This window comes from Triturus cristatus, chromosome 4_1, assembly GCF_964204655.1.
Source record: "Triturus cristatus chromosome 4_1, aTriCri1.1, whole genome shotgun sequence".
NCBI lineage: Eukaryota > Metazoa > Chordata > Amphibia > Caudata > Salamandridae > Triturus > Triturus cristatus.
In genome coordinates, this window is record NC_140585.1 from 27,398,905 (window position 1) to 27,411,992 (window position 13,088).

At 48.0% G+C, this 13,088-nt stretch overlaps 1 protein-coding gene across 1 annotated transcript in view; it reads left to right on the top strand.

Annotated features, from left to right (window-relative positions):
* Window positions 1-13,088, top strand: part of LOC146839362 (glutathione S-transferase P-like) — an 89,590-nt gene that overhangs the window by 140 nt on the left and 76,362 nt on the right. The gene's annotated exons all lie outside the window — the stretch shown is intronic.

The following is a 13,088-nucleotide window of genomic DNA, read 5'->3' on the forward strand; positions in this document are numbered from 1 at the left end:
GATTCACAAAGGGACTTACGACTCATAAAGTTACAATGAGCACTGTAGATGGAGACTCAGCACTCGTAGCTTGATTCTGCCAAGTGCTGAGACTCTGCACTCATATCTTGATTCTGCCCCGAGTGCGGAGACTCTGCACTCATATCTTGATTCTGCCCCAAGTGCGGAGACTCTGCACTCGTAACTTGATTCTGCCAAGTACGGAGACTCTGCACTCATAGCTAGATTCTGCCCCGAGTGCGGAGACTCTGCACTAGTAACTTGATTCTGCCAAGTACGGAGACTCTGCACTCATAGCTAGATTCTGCCCCGAGTGCGGAGACTCTGCACTAGTAACTTGATTCTGCCAAGTACGGAGACTCTGCACTCATAGCTTGATTCTGCCTGAGCGCGGGCACTCAGCACTAGTAAAATGATTCCGCCCAGAGTGCGGAGACTCAGCACTCGTCACTTGATTTTGCCTGAGTGCGGATACTCTCCACTCGTAACTTGATTCTGCCCTGAGTGCGGAGATTCTGCACTCGCAACTTGATTCTGCCCTGAGTGCAGAGATTCTGCACTCGCAGCTTGATTCTACCCCAAGGGTAGAGACTGCACTAGTAACTTGATTCTGCCCAGGAGTGTGGCTACTCTGCACTCTTAACTTGATTCTGCTCTGAGTGCCGAGACTCTGCACTTGTAACTTGATTCTGCCTGAGTGTAGAAACTCTGCACTCGTAACTTGATTCTGACCCGAGTGTGGAGCCTCTGCACTCATAGCTTGATTCTGCCCCGAATGCAGAGAATCTGCACATGTAACTTGATTTTGCCCAAGTGCAGAGACTCTGCTTTCGTAACTTGATTCTTCCCCGCCGAGTGCAGAGACTCTGCATTCGTAAATTGATTCTGCCCAAATGCAGAGACTCTGCACTCGTATGCAGAGACCCTGCACTCGTAACTTGATTCTGCCCCGAGTGCATAGACTCTGCACTCGTAACTTATTTTTGCCCCGAGTGAGGAGACTCTGCACTAGTAAATTGATTCTGCCCCGCCGAGTGCGGAAACTCTGCAGTCGTAACTTGATTCTGCCCTGAGTGCGGAGACTCTGCACTCGTAACTTTATTTTTCCCCGAGTACGGAGACTCTGCACTCATAACTTTATGAGTCAGAAGTCCCTTTGCAAATGTGTATTTTACTGTCCAGACAATTTTTAAAAAAATGGGAAAATGACCAAACAAAGGGCCAGATGTACGACCTGCCAAATAGCGCCTCGCAAATTGCGTCGCATTTGCGACTTGCAATTTGCGAGGCGCTATTTGGGATGTACAACAGTGTGTTTAACACTGTTTGCAATTGCCAATGGGGTCACAAATTGCGAGGCTCATTTATATTAATGAGCCTCTCGCAATTTGTGAGCCCATTGGGAATGACAGGCCCTCCCAGGAATGGTGGCCTGCTGGGCTCAGCAGACCACCATGTCTGGGATTGCTTTTAAATAAAGCAGCTTATGTTTTTTTTAAATGCAGCCTGTTTTCCTTAAAGGAAAACGGGATGCATTTTTTAAAAAAAAGTAATTGTTTTTGCTACATTTTTTTAGGGCAGGCAGTGGTCCCTGGGAACACTGCCTGCCCTTAAAAAAATAATATTGCACAGGGGAAGGGGTCCCCTGGGGACCCATTCCCATTTGCGAATGCTCTACCACCTGTTTGAAGTAGATGGTCATTTTCAAGTGTTTTGCGACCGCAATCATTGCTACATTGCTTTGTGGTCGTTATTAGGTCGCCCCTTCCTAATAGCGAGTCGCAAAACAGTATTTTGCGGCTCGCAATTTATTTGCGACTCGCAAAATACTGTTTGTACATGGGCTCATGCTTTTAAGCATGCACAAACGGGTCTAAGACCCGTTTGTGCAAGCTAAAAACAGTCGTACATCTGGCTCAAAGAAACCAGGTTTATAGTACTGTAGAACTTTTTACATTGGTTGTAAGTAATTATTGAAGTAAACTGAAGTAGAATTACTATGTTAAAGTAGCATTGGAAAAGCCATTAGGGTTCACCCTTTCTTTGTCAATGCAGAACTATTGGCTTTGCCAATGCTTTTTGATGATGCTTTTCAGCATTGACAAAAAAAGAACAAGCATTTGCAATCCAGTATGTCTCGCATTTGCAAGAGTTAGAGCTACTGGCATTGTAAATGACAATAACTTCTATCTATGTGCTTTGGTTTGGAGTCGAATTATGTGGGTTGAATTGGAATTGTGAGCTGTGGAATTGTGTGGTGTGGTGTGGAGTGGATTTGTGTTGTGGAAGTAGGTGGATAGTAATTATGAGGGATTGAGTGTACTAGTATTATGTGGAGTGGATCGTGTGCCATAGAGTGTAATTATGTGGAATGGTATTTTGTGGAGTTTATTAATTTGGTTTGCTGTTGAAGTTTGTGGCATGATGTGGCATTCGGTGGTGTGGTTCAGAAGTAGGACATGAGAGTATGAGGGAAGATGTAAGAGGATGAGTATCTGATGAAAGATGGGATGAGAGAAGAGGAGGGGAGAGGTGCAGAAGGAGTGCAAGAAGGAAAGAAAAGGAAGGAGGAAAAGAGAGCGAAACACATGAAAGGACACATCGAAAGGAAGAATTATGAAGGGACGAATCGTAAATAGGAGAAAGAGCAAGAGATGGAAAAAAGGAGTATGATGAGAGGGAAGGAGGCAAGATGTGACAGAAGATAAAGTGTATTAGCTGCTGCAAAAACAAAATATTGGCCACTCCACCTAATGCGTGGTTTTATTTCTGCAACTAAAGATGTGTTATAACACACAGGGACAGTGAAGAGGAGAGTGACGTTAAGATGGAGATGGGGAAAAGCGAATCATTTGTCAGACTTACAAACGGAACCCTTGCAAGACCCTGAAGGGTCGAAAGGGATGACCCCATTGCTGGTTTAAGAGCCGAGGCCACTGAAGGACGGATGGACTCAGAGAGTAGTACAAGGGGCACAACCTAACACAATAACAGACAGGTTCAGCTTCCATAGCTGAAGCCCCTCTACAAACAATTAGAAAAGTGAAAACAGGAAGTGGTGAGACTCAGAAGAGGAAGTGTGCATGTAAAGATATTGCTCAGCGTTGGCGCACTAGGCGTTCTCAGCAACTGATGTGACCTATGTGTGGTACCACCAGTGCTTTACATGGGCCGGTACTCACCAGTACAGAGTACCAGCACTTCCGAATTTTCTGGTCGTCAGTACTGGCACTTCTCCTAGGTCAGGTAGAGTACCGGTACCCTGATTGATGGCACGGCAGGCTCAGGTGAGATATCTCCTCCAGCTCAGGGCAGATGACCTCTGCTTCCAAGGAGCTTGCACGTCACTGAGCCCCTCAGTGGCCTTTTGCAGAGTTGCTGCTGGGGATTCCAGCAGCGCCCACTTGAATGTCCCCAGACTGCAGGGGTCTGAGAGGGCTCACTGTCGATCAGGTGCGCAACGGCTATTAGGCTTCAAGTGCCTAAGGCCCGTCCACCCCCCTCCTCCATCGGGCGTATGATATGGGCTGGGGCTGCCAATCGAGAATCCTGTCCCATTTACGGAACTGGCTGTACTGGCTGTACTACAGTGGGCGGCAGCGCCACACAATCCTCTGCCTTCCCCAAAGCCATTTTTTTCCTCCATATTTTTATTCAGTACAGAGGCTGCTTTCCTCTGTGAGCCCCACTGTTGAAGCAGGAGACGAAGATGGAAAGTGGATACATGATGTTTACTAAACGCATTTCTCATGCGTTTTGATATGTGCTGAAACTGGTACAGAGGTCATTATGTATCATCATATCTTGCCCTTAGCCACGCCCCTGGCCCCGCCCATTGCCACACCTCTAACTCATTTTAATGAGTACCTGCACTTATTTTTTCCCATTTAAAGCACTGGGTACCCCACAGCAGAAGCAGGCACGAGGCTAGAAGACTAGTCTGTGGAGCTGCCCTTCATTCATAGGGTGACAGTGTGGTAAATAGCCTCACAGCTGTGTGGTGAAAACAGAGACATTAGCATCACGGGGGCAGCAAGTGAGGAAACAATACAGGCCCTTTCAGTCTGTGTGAGTTAGAACAACACACGCCCCTTCAGTCTGTGAGGGTTAGAACAAGACAGGCCCTTTCAGTCTGTGAAGGTGAGAGTTAGAACAAGACAGGCCCTTTCAGTCTGTGAGAGTTAGAACAAGACACACCCCTTCAGTCTGTGAGGGTTAGAACAAGACAGGCCCTTCAGTCTGTAAGAGTTAGAACAAGACACGCCCCTTCAGTCTGTGAGGGTTAGAACAAAACAGGCCCTTTCAGTCTGTGAGAATTAGAACAAGACACTCCCCTTCAGTCTGTGAGGGATAGAACAAAACAGGCCCTTTCAGTCTGTGAGGGTCAGAACAAGACAGGCCCTTTCAGTCTGTGAGGATTAGAACAAGACACGCCTCTTCAGTCTGTGAGAATTAGAACAAGACTCACCCCTTCAGTCTGTGAGAGTTAGAACAAGACACACCCCTTCAGTCTGTGAGGGTTAAAACAAGCCAGGCCCTTTCAGTCTGTGAGAGTTAGAACAAGACACCCCCTTCAGTCTGTGAGAGTTAGAACAAGACATGCCCCTTCAGTCTGTGAGAGTAAGAACAAGACAGGCCCTTTCAGTCTGTGAGGATAAGAACAAGACTCACCCCTTCAGTCTGTGAGAGTTAGAACAACACAGGCCCTATCAGTCTGTGAGGGTTAGAACAAGCCAGGACCTCCCACTATGTTAGGGTTAGAACAATACAGACCCTTTCAGTCTGTGTGAGTTAGAACAAGACATGCCCCTTCACTTATTTTTTCCCATTTAAAGCACTGGCTACCACACAGCAGATTCAGGCAAGAGGCTAGAAGACTAGTCTGTGGAGCTGCCCTTCATTCATAGGGTGACAGTGTGGTAAAGAGCCTCACAGCTGTGAGGTTAAAACAGAGACATTAGCATCACGGGGGCAGCAAGTGAGGAAACAATACAGGCCCTTTCAGTCTGTGTGAGTTAGAACAAGACACGCCCCTTCAGTCTGTGAGGGTTAGAACAAGACAGGCCCTTTCAGTCTGTGAAGGTGAGAGTTAGAACAAGACAGGCCCTTTCAGTGTGTGAGAGTTAGAACAAGACACACCCCTTCAGTCTATGGGGGTTAGAACAAGACAGGCCCTTCAGTCTGTAAGAGTTAGAACAAGACACGCCCCTTCAGTCTGTGAGGGTTAGAACAAGACAGGCCCTTCAGTCTGTAAGAGTTAGAACAAGACAGGCCCTTTCAGTCTGTGAGGGTTAGAACAAGACAGGACCTTCCACTCTGTTAGGGTTAGACAAATACAGACCCTTTCGGTCTGTGTGAGTTAGAACAAGACACGCCCCTTCAGTCTGTGAGGGATAGAACAAGACAGGCCCTTTCAGTCTGTGAGGGTGAGAGTTAGAACAAGACAGGCCCTTTCAGTCTGTGAGGGTGAGAACAAGACACACCCCTTCAGTCTGTGAGGGGTAGAACAAGACAAATACTTTCAGTCTGTGAGAGTTAGAACAGGACGGGCCCTTTCAGTCTGTGAGGGTTAGAACAAGACAGGCCCTTTCAGCCTGTGAGGATTAGAACAAGACATGTCCCTTCAGTCTGTGAGGGTTAGAACAAGACAAACTCCTTCAGTCTGTGAGAGTTAGAACAAGACAAACTCCTTCAGTCTGTGAGAGTTAGAACAAGACAGGCCCTTTCAGTCTGTGAGGGTTAGAACAAGACAGGACCTTCCACTCGTTTAGGGTTAGAACAATACAGGCCCTGTCAGTCCGTGTGAGTTAGAACAAGACATGCCCCTTCAGTCTGTGAGGGTTAGAACAAGACACAACCCTTCAGTCTGTGAGGATGAGAACAAGACACACCCCTTAAGTCTGTGAGGGTTAGAACAAGACCGACCCCTTCAGTCTGTGAGGGTTAGAACAAAACAGGCCCTTTCAGTCTGTGAGAATTAGAACAAGACACTCCCCTTCAGTCTGTGAGGGATAGAACAAAACAGGCCCTTTCAGTCTGTGAGGGTCAGAACAAGACAGGCCCTTTCAGTCTGTGAGGATTAGAATAAGACACGCCTCTTCAGTCTGTGAGAATTAGAACAAGACTCACCCCTTCAGTCTGTGAGAGTTAGAACAAGACACACCCCTTCAGTCTGTGAGGGTTAAAACAAGCCAGGCCCTTTCAGTCTGTGAGAGTTAGAACAAGACACCCCCTTCAGTCTGTGAGAGTTAGAAAAAAACATGCCCCTTCAGTCTGTGAGAGTAAGAACAAGACAGGCCCTTTCAGTCTGTGAGGATAAGAACAAGACTCACCCCTTCAGTCTGTGAGAGTTAGAACAACACAGGCCCTATCAGTCTGTGAGGGTTAGAACAAGCCAGGACCTTCCACTATGTTAGGGTTAGAACAATACAGACCCTTTCAGTCTGTGTGAGTTAGAACAAGACATGCCCCTTCACTTATTTTTTCCCATTTAAAGCACTGGCTACCACACAGCAGATTCAGGCAAGAGGCTAGAAGACTAGTCTGTGGAGCTGCCCTTCATTCATAGGGTGACAGTGTGGTAAAGAGCCTCACAGCTGTGAGGTTAAAACAGAGACATTAGCATCACGGGGGCAGCAAGTGAGGAAACAATACAGGCCCTTTCAGTCTGTGTGAGTTAGAACAAGACACGCCCCTTCAGTCTGTGAGGGTTAGAACAAGACAGGCCCTTTCAGTCTGTGAAGGTGAGAGTTAGAACAAGACAGGCCCTTTCAGTCTGTGAGAGTTAGAACAAGACACACCCCTTCAGTCTATGGGGGTTAGAACAAGACAGGCCCTTCAGTCTGTAAGAGTTAGAACAAGACACGCCCCTTCAGTCTGTGAGGGTTAGAACAAGACAGGCCCTTCAGTCTGTAAGAGTTAGAACAAGACAGGCCCTTTCAGTCTGTGAGGGTTAGAACAAGACAGGACCTTCCACTCTGTTAGGGTTAGACAAATACAGACCCTTTCGGTCTGTGTGAGTTAGAACAAGACACGCCCCTTCAGTCTGTGAGGGATAGAAGAAGACAGGCCCTTTCAGTCTGTGAGGGTGAGAGTTAGAACAAGACAGGCCCTTTCAGTCTGTGAGGGTGAGAACAAGACACACCCCTTCAGTCTGTGAGGGGTAGAACAAGACAAATACTTTCAGTCTGTGAGAGTTAGAACAGGACGGGCCCTTTCAGTCTGTGAGGGTTAGAACAAGACAGGCCCTTTCAGCCTGTGAGGATTAGAACAAGACATGTCCCTTCAGTCTGTGAGGGTTAGAACAAGACAAACTCCTTCAGTCTGTGAGAGTTAGAACAAGACAAACTCCTTCAGTCTGTGAGAGTTAGAACAAGACAGGCCCTTTCAGTCTGTGAGGGTTAGAACAAGACAGGACCTTCCACTCGTTTAGGGTTAGAACAATACAGGCCCTGTCAGTCCGTGTGAGTTAGAACAAGACATGCCCCTTCAGTCTGTGAGGGTTAGAACAAGCCAGGCCCTTTCAGTCTGTGAGGGTTAGAACAAGACACAACCCTTCAGTCTGTGAGGATGAGAACAAGACACACCCCTTAAGTCTGTGAGGGTTAGAACAAGACTGACCCCTTCAGTCTGTGAGGGTTAGAACAAGACACACCCCTTCAGTCTACAAGGGATTGAACACAACAGGCCCTTTCAGTCTGTGAGAATTAGAACAAGACACTCCCCTTCAGTCTGTGAGGAATAGAACAAAACAGGCCCTTTCAGTCTGTGAGGGTCAGAACAAGACAGGCCCTTTCAGTCTGTGAGGATTAGAACAAGACACGCCTCTTCAGTCTGTGAGAATTAGAACAAGACTCACCCCTTCAGTCTGTGAGAGTTAGAACAAGACACACCCCTTCAGTCTGTGAGAGTTAAAACAAGCCAGGCCCTTTCAGTCTGTGAGAGTTAGAACAAGACACCCCCTTCAGTCTGTGAGAGTTAGAACAAGACATGCCCCTTCAGTCTGTGAGAGTTAGAACAAGACAGGCCCTTTCAGTCTGTGAGGATAAGAACAAGACTCACCCCTTCAGTCTGTGAGAGTTAGAACAAGACAGGCCCTATCAGTCTGTGAGGGTTAGAACAAGACAGGACCTTCCACTATGTTAGGGTTAGAACAATACAGGCCCTTTCAGTCTGTGTGAGTTAGAAAAAGACACACCCCTTCAGTCTGTGAGGGTTAGAACAAGACAGCCCTTTCAGTCTGTGAGGGTGAGAGTTAGAACAAGACAGGCCCTTTCAGTCTGTGAGAGTTAGCACAAGACACACCCCTTCAGTCTGTGAGTGTTACAACAAGACAGGCCCTTTTTGTCTGTGAGGGTCAGAGCAAGACACACCCCTTCAGTCTGTGAGAGTTAGAACAAGACAGGCCCTTTCAGTCTGTGAGGGTTAGAACAAGACAGGACCTTCCACTCTGTTAGAGTTAGAACAATACAGGCCCTTTCAGTCTGTGTGAGTTAGAACAAGACACGCCCCTTCAGTCTGTGAGGGTTAGAACAAGACAGGCCCTTTCAGTCTGTGAGGATGAGAGTTAGAACAAGACAGGCCCTTTCAGTCTGTGAGGGTTCGAACAAGACACACCCCTTCAGTCTGTGAAGGTGAGAACAAGACACACCCTTTCAGTCTTTGAGGGGTATAACAAGACAAACCCTTTCAGTCTGTGAAAGTTAGAACAGGACGGACCCTTTCAGCCTGTGAGCGTTAGAACAAGAGAGGCCCTTACAGTCTGTGATTATTAGAACAAGACACACCCATTCAGTCTGTGAGGGTTAGAACAAGACACACCTCTTCAGTCTGTGAGAGTTAGAACAAGATACACCCATTCAGTCTGTGAGGGTTAGAACAAGACACGCCCCTTCAGTGTGTGAGGGATAGAACAAAACAGGCCCTTTTAGTCTGTGAGAATTAGAACAAGAGACGCCCCTTCAGTCTGTGAGGATTAGAACAAGACTGACACCTTCAGTCTGTGAGGGTTAGAACAAGACACGCCCCTTCAGTCTATGAGGGATAGAACAAAACAGGCCCTTTCAGTCTGTGAGAATTAGAACAAGACACGCCCCTTCAGTCTGTGAGGGATAGAACAAAACAGGCCCTTTCAGTCTGTGAGGGTCAGAACAAAACAGGCCCTTTTAGTCTGTGAGAATTAGAACAAGAGACGCCCCTTCAGTCTGTGAGGATTAGAGCAAGACTGACACCTTCAGTCTGTGAGGGTTAGAACAAGACACGCCCCTTCAGTCTATGAGGGATAGAACAAAACAGGCCCTTTCAGTCTGTGAGAATTAGAACAAGACACACCCCTTCAGTCTGTGAGAGTAAGAACAGGACACACTCCTTCAATTTGTGAGGGTTAAAACAAGCCAGGCCCTTTCAGTCTGTGAAAGTTAGAACAAGACACCCCCTGCAGTCTGTGAGAGTTAGAACAAGACTGACCCCTTCAGTCTGTGAGGGTTCGAACAAGACACACCCCTTCAGTCTGTGAGGGTTAGAACAAGACAAGCCCTTTCAGTCTATTAGGGTTAGACCAAGACGTGCCCCTTCAGTCTGTGAGAGTTAGAACAAGAGACGCCCCTTCAGTCTGTGAGGGTTAGAACAAGACACACCCCTTCTGTCTGTGATGGTTCGAACAAGACACACCCCTTCAGTCTGTGAGAGTTAGAAGAAGACACACCCATTTAGTCTGTGAGGGTTAGAACTAGACATGCCCTTTCAGTCTGTGAGAGTTAGAACAAGACACACCCCTTTAGTCTGTGAGAGTTAGAACAAGACACACCCATTCAGTCTGTGAGGGTTAGAACAAGACAGGCCCTTTGAGTCTGTGAGGGTTATAAAAAGACAGGCCCTTTCAATCTGTGAGGGTTAGAACAAGACACACCCCTTCAGTCTGTGAGGGATAGAACAACACAGGCCCTTTCAGTCTGTGAGGGTTAGAACAAGACATGCCCTTTCAGTCTGTGAGGGTTGGAACATGACAGGCCCTTTCAGTCTGTGAGATTCAGAAGAAGACACACCCCTTCAATCTGTGAGAGTTAGAACAAGACACACCCATTCAGGTTGTGAGGGTTAGAACAAGACACACCCCTTCCATCTGAGAGGGTTAGGACAAGACAAGCTCTTTAAGTCTGTGAGGGTTAGAACAAGACACACCTCTCCAGTCTGTGAGGGTTAGAACAAGACAGGCCATTCAGTCTGTGAGGGTTAGAACAAGACAGGCCATTCAGTCTGTGAGGGTTAGAACAAGATATGCCCCTTCAGTCGGTGAGGGTTAGAACTGTGAGTCTATGAGAGCTGGACCAGGATGGGCCACATTAGTCTGAGAGTCAACGCAAAATCTGCCACTTCTGTCTGTGAGAGTTGGACCAAGACTGTTAAGGACGCATTTAAACAAAAACATCATGAACAACAGACACTCGTTTTCTGTTGCTCACGTGCATTTGCAGTAGATGTTTGCCACAAATGCACCATTCGCAGTATCATTTATGGTCGAGTGAGACATTATCTCGCAAAGCGGCAGAATGGCATAATTTTTATAGTTTTTGTGTAAGAAGTTTAACACATAATTTCAGATATGACATGCATTACAATGCAGGTCCTCGTGCCAGCTCCCCCTGCAACATTTCTCCTTTCCAGCTTGTCCACAGTCTGCTACCCTCTGCTGCAGTCTTCCTCTTGCCCCCTGTTTGTGCCTTCTCTGCTTGTTTCTTGCTCTGTTTTGCCTTTCCTGCTCATTTTTCTGCCCTCTGGCATCTTCTACTTGTTTATCTGCCCTCTGTCTTGCCCTCCTCTGCTCCGTTTTGCCTTTCCTGCTCGTTTTTCTGCCCTCTGGCATTTTCTACTTGTTTATCTGCCATCTGTCTTGCCCTCCTCTGCTCCGTTTTGCCTTTCCTGCTCGTTTTTCTGCTCTCTGGTTTGCCCTCTTCTTCTCTGATTTGCCTGTTTGAAAATTGTTCTACCTTCTGTTTTGCCTTTTCTGCTAGTTTTTCTGCCATCTCTTTGGCCTTTTCTACTTGTTCTTCTGCCCTCTGTCTTGACCTCTTCTACTCTGTTTGGCCTTTTCTGCTTGTTTTCTCCCCGTTTTGCCTTCTGTGCTCGTTTTCCTGCCCTCTGTTTGCCTTTCCTGCTCGTTTTTCTGCCCCCTGGTTTGCCCTTCTGCTCTGTTTTGTCTTTTCTGTTTGTTTTCTGCCCTCTGCTTTGCCTTTTTCTGCTCACTTTCCTGCCCTCTGTTTGGCCCTCCACTGCTCTGTTTTGCTTTCTGCTCATTTTTCTGACCTCTGTTTTGCCTTTCCTGCTAGCTTTTCTGCTGTCTGTGTACTCTATTCTGCTCACTAGTTTCCTCTGGAGGCGAACATCAAGCACTTCTCACATTCACAGGAAGTAGCTTCTCCAAGGACTTGAGAAAAGTTTTCTCCAGCCTCCAGGCGCTGTGACCCCAGTCATTGTCTCCCACCCTCAAACCTACTGAGCCCAACCCTCGTTTTCAACCAAAAACCAGTGCATGAGGCAGAGGATTCAATGCAAACAACCTCCACCAGGGAGCGTAAAATACACATGGCTGAACCACGCAGGCCTTAGCATGCACGTCTAAACCACGGATATGCCTTTACCACGCGCATGCGTGGTTTAGACATTCGTGGTTGTTAGTGGTCTAGACTCTGAGCGGGTCGCGGGGGCTGCAAACTGGGGGGAGGGTCAGAGGTGACTTCCTATCTGGATGAGGATCTGCTGGGTGAGTACGATTTTCCTATTTCTTTTTCTCCATTTTATATGGGTTTTTAGGGTTCAGGGCGGGTGGTCAGGGTACTTGTTATGGTTAGGGGGACGGTTTTAGAACGGGGGGCTGGGGTGTTTTTATGTCTGGGTTCAAGGTTTTAGGGCTCAGGGCAGGGAGGATCGGGGTTGATTTAAAGGTTGGGGTGACGCTTTTAGGGCTCAGGGTGGGGGGCTGGGGTATTTTTGTAATCTGGGGGCTCAGGGTGGGGGGCTGGGGGATGGTTTTAGGGCTCAGGAGGGGGCTGGTTTTTTTTTAGGTCTGGGGTCAAGGATTTAGGTCTCAAGGCGGGGGGTCTGAGTCGATTTAAAGGCTGGGGTTGCAGTCTTAGGGTTCATGTACGGACGCTGGATGTTTTTTTAAACCTTGGGTCAAGGTGTTAGGGCTTAAGGCGGGGGGTCTGAGTCGATTTTGAAGGCTGGGGGACGGTTTTAGGGCTCCGGGTTGGGGTTGGGTTGTTTTTTAGGTCTGGGGTCAAGGATTTAGGGCTGAGGGCAGGGGGGTCTGAGTCAATTTCATGGTTGTGGCGGGTTTTAGGGCTCAGAGGGGCCGGTGTGTGTCCAGGACTGGGGTGGGGTTTGGTTTTTAGGCTGGGGTCCGCATTTAAGAGTCAGGGTAGGGGGCGTGACTGTTTTCAGGGCTGGGGTCGAGGTAGAACTCAGGGCAGGTGGCTGGGCTTTAGGACTCAGGGCAGGGGCTAGGGCAGAACCTTAACGGCGTATATGCCTTGACCAATTATGCCATTACCACTAAATTAATTCTAAAGGCATGTGTGCTGAAGGTATGCGTGGTTAAGACATGATCATTGTTAAGACTAGGGGGCAGATTTATGTTGCACTTTTGCGCCGCCGTTGCGTTACTTTTGTGACGCAGCAGCGGCGCAAATCCTGCGCCATGGTGCGGGGTATCTACAACGTGACGCATCTGGGAGATGTGTCACGTTGTAAAGCCCTGCACCACATGTAGGCGTTCCAGGGCAGGTGGGGGCGTTCCGGCGCAGGAACGCCTCCTACAAGATTTCACTCAGTCACTTTTAGGCCCATGCTGCGTCAAAACCCTGCGCCTGCTTGAAGCAGGCGTAAGGATTGACGCAGCATTGTACAGATAGGGCACCCCAGAACATTGCTGGAGCTGCGTCGCACTTGCGACGCAACTCCAGCAATGCGCCACTTTTACGGCACAGATGCGTCACGCATCTGTGCCGTTTTTGCCCCATGGTGCGCCGCATTATAAATGCGGCGCATCCATGGTGGCGCAGCTGTGGCGCATAATAATTGGCGCATCCCTG